General features: G+C 41.2%; 1 pseudogene; it reads right to left on the reverse strand.

Moving 5' to 3' along the window:
• Positions 1-587: 587 nt before the first annotated feature.
• On the reverse strand, positions 588-3,971 carry LOC143897615 (uncharacterized; annotated as a pseudogene).

The raw sequence follows: 3,971 nt of genomic DNA on the forward strand, positions 1-3,971 counted from the left end.
TAGATCCGTTATCTAAAATCCTTCGTAGGTCGCCGATGTCCTCGTCGATCCGTCATTATTGGTGATAGTCTATAAGCTCTTTTCGTAGGTCGTCTAGGAAATTCGTTCTCTAAAGAGGTTGTCTGATATCAATCAACTTGGTAACAACTCGCTTTGGTCTCTGCATTTATTTGTAAGCAAAAACGTTTATCTGTTAGCACAATACAATATGTAGTATATATAATTTTATGTTACAGCTATATTGATTGACTCTTCTCTGAAATATGTACTAATTATAATAACTGAAATCTTTAATAATATTTAATCAATTTTCTAAACTTTGATTCTTTAAATATTTATTAAATTATTTGTACAATTATAATTAACTTTAATATATATAGTGCATTTTATTTTAGAATATTATATATACACTGCAAGATTGATATCATAATTGAATGATATATTCTCGAAATTACATTTCTTAGATATAGGCTATAGTAACCCTTTACCTTTTTTTATGATATTACCTATATATACTTATATATATATATATATATATATATATATATATATAATCTTCTTTCCATAAGTTTATATTTGCACCTTGCCAAAAAAAATTTTGACACTATCTCCTTTTAAGTATTAACTAAAACGTGACAAAAACAATAATAATAACATGTGTTAATCTTATAGTGAATTCGGGCGCTTGCTCTAGTGTACACTGAGTGCGCACTAAAGCTTGTTCTTAGTCAAATCTTATATTTACAGATTATCTTAAATACTTTTTGAAATATTTTGTAGCAGTAAAATGATCTGTACAGAATCCATACAAATTGTTTTATTAGCTAAAAAGTTTTTAAACGTGTATTTAAGTGATCTTAAATATAAGAACAGATTATAAACAATTAAACCTTAGTGTGCACCAGTATGCACCTGTGCAAGCGCTCGGATTCGCTATTAAAAATAATAAGGACGTTAGAAACATATTGTGACCCATTTCTTATGGCTTCTCACTATGTATGAGAGCAGTAACAACATATCCAGATATTTCTGAATTATCTTTCTCATCACTGTAACTATCTTCCATCACTGTCACTATCTTCCATCGAATTTCAAAGAGGCAAAGAAGCAAAAGTTTTTAAACGTGTATTTAAGTGATTTTAAATATAAGAACAGATTATAAACAATTAAGTCTTAGTCTGCACCAGTGTGCACCTGTGCAAGCGCTCAAATTCGCTATTAAAAATAATAAGGACGTTTGAAACATATTGTGACCCATTTCTTATGGCTTCTCACTATGTATGAGAGCAGTAACAACATATCCAGATATTTCTGAATTATTTTCCTCATCACTGTCACTATCTTCTATCACTGTCACTATCTTCCATCAAATTTCAAAGAGGCATCCTATAACACTTTGCAAAAACTTTGTCCAAATGAACATAAAAAATTTCGTTACTCAATGCGGAACATTTATATATTTGTAGATCTGAAGGTAATATGCCGATATCATAAAAATCCTTAACCTGTGAAAATCTTTTTACTGCTAAACGATAAGGAGTTATTATCCTTGACAATATTGGAAATGATACAAATGGACCCGTCATGTAAAATGCAATAGTTGTCACGTGTCTCTATACTTAGCGATATTCCATTATATCGAATCTTACGATATTGATGACAATTAATATCATTATTACGGTATGCGTAAAAAGATTAATCTGTATTATGATCATCGCCTGTTCCGTGAATGTCTATCTCTGTCATCCTATTGAAGAATTGCTGAAGAGGTAAACCTGGCTTCCGACAATATGTCCTAAAAATGGACATGCAGTTTTCATAAAAAAAGGCAAAAAAAGAATCTAAAGAACCAAAACGTCTCACATTGTCGGTAAGATGAAAAAGATCATGTACATTATAAAAATTAAAGGTTGGACCATATAAATTCGGACATCAAAGAACAAATTTTTGCAATGTAAGTTTTGCGAAACTAAAGTATCGCCTTGGCAAGTTGGATACTAAAACTCTTATAGCTGCACGCAAGAATAGAAAATGTTTATACAACCGTTCGTCCAGTATACCAAACATTACAACTGGTCCTGTATAATGCAAAAATTGGCGAAATTCTGTTATTTTGAACTTAGAGCACATATCGACAGATCTAGGGCGTCTCGTAAACTCTAATGGACAAAATTTTCAAAAATTTTTTGAAAATATTTAGTTTTGTACATAAAACAGAGATAGATGAAAATTTTGACAGACGTGAGTATTTTCTATGAACCTACGCAGATAAAAGTTTTTCATGATACCCAAGCATACAAGATGCATATATTCAAAAGAAAACCATATCTACTGGTAACCTTGATAATGGACTGCTACCTCTATGATGATCCTCGTCTAAACATCTATTATTATAAGTACCTGACGTCTGTATGTGTTGTGACGTTGCGGCCCGCCGCTTCGTGGCAGCGCCCCGCCGCCGTTACCAGGCGCGGAAACTTGCGCCCAGGGACGAGCCAGAGGGGCGACGACGAGATCTCCAGAGGCCAAAAAGTCGATATCGTTTCCGCGTTTTGACTATTCTTTTATTTTCATGTGTAATTATAATGCGCGCGGCGCCTCACCCACACCACGGCGAATCTTCGAGGGAGTACCAATAACGAAAGGGGTCCGGGAGGACTAAGGACCGAGGAGGGGAGAGCGGAAACTGCAGGGATCACGGGCGGCGGGAGCAACGCGGCAGGCGTGCGGCGAAAGGGGCAGCGATGAACAAGGCCGCCGATAGCGGGGCCCCAGGTACCGGGGAAAACCCGGCCTCAGCAATCTGCCTCCACGGAATACCGGCCCGCGGGGTGACTGATGACCGCCCCGAGGGCAACCGGAGGCACACCGACCAGAACAAAGTCCAGTCCGCTGCCCAGGGACAAATTGAAGAAGTCGCTACGCCGCCGAGGGACCGTTGCGCGCCCCCGAAGGATCCACCTTACGACGATCCTGCGTTAGAATATCGCGCGAGCTTGCAAGCTCGCTCTCGATTGGTTGGCACGCCCCTACGGAAGGGGGTGCCGCATCGATTCCGTTATCGAGCGAATCTAGCGAGACACTCTCTGGTCGTCCGTCGGCGAGTCCGAACGTTTTCTTAAACTACGCGATAGCCGCCCCGAGTCGGGAAAATCTGTTGCGCTGCGGCGATCCTCCGTACGAGGTGACGGCGAGGAGCCCTACGAGGAGACATCACATCGGTGAGGTTGCCCGCAGTAATTAATCGCAAAATGTAACGCCACGACGCCGCCCTCCGGTGCACGCTCTCGTCCGGGATAACGTTGTAATATCGCGACGCGTGCGGTCTCTTGAGACCGCGTATCGAATGGCGATCGACAGCGAGAGCGAAGAGCCTCGGGATGGTATCGTGGCCGCGGAATTGAAGTAAAGACGCGATTGCGAGCCTCTGGAAATCGCGATAGATTCGTGGCGAAATCTGTTGCTGCGCGTCCGTTTCGCATAATGTCCGCGCTCGTGGTTGTGCCTCGCGCCTTCCGTGTTCCCGGCGTATCAAATTACTCAGCATTGCTCTTGTGGAATTTCGCATGCGTCGGCACATCATTCGCGTTAATCGGCCGTCTGTGAGTGGCTATTTGCCTCAGAGAATCGTACGTGTTAGGGTAGTTATGTTCGGATGCGTTGTTCGGTGATGGCGTGTTATTATTGCTCGCGGTAATCCCGCACATGTTCCTCGCGTTTCTTCCAGTATTTCGCGCTACGCCGATTGCCTCGGCGTCTCATTTTCGCGTTCGGAAATCACTGAGGACAGTATTGTCTTTGCCCGAATGACTGGCGCTACCTTTGGTCATTTCTCGCGTTAGATTAAGTCCGTATTTTCGCGTTTGTTATAGCATTCCGCGTCTCCTTGCGATCGCGCCGAAATTGACTTTGCGTTATTGTGTTGCGTTCGGTCCTCATTACTGTGGGACGTGGCTTACGCCACGGTCCAT

The sequence above is a fragment of the Temnothorax americanus genome, unplaced genomic scaffold (genome assembly GCF_048541705.1).
Source record: "Temnothorax americanus isolate GAGA-0224 unplaced genomic scaffold, ASM4854170v1 Scaffold205, whole genome shotgun sequence".
NCBI classification, from domain to species: domain Eukaryota; kingdom Metazoa; phylum Arthropoda; class Insecta; order Hymenoptera; family Formicidae; genus Temnothorax; species Temnothorax americanus.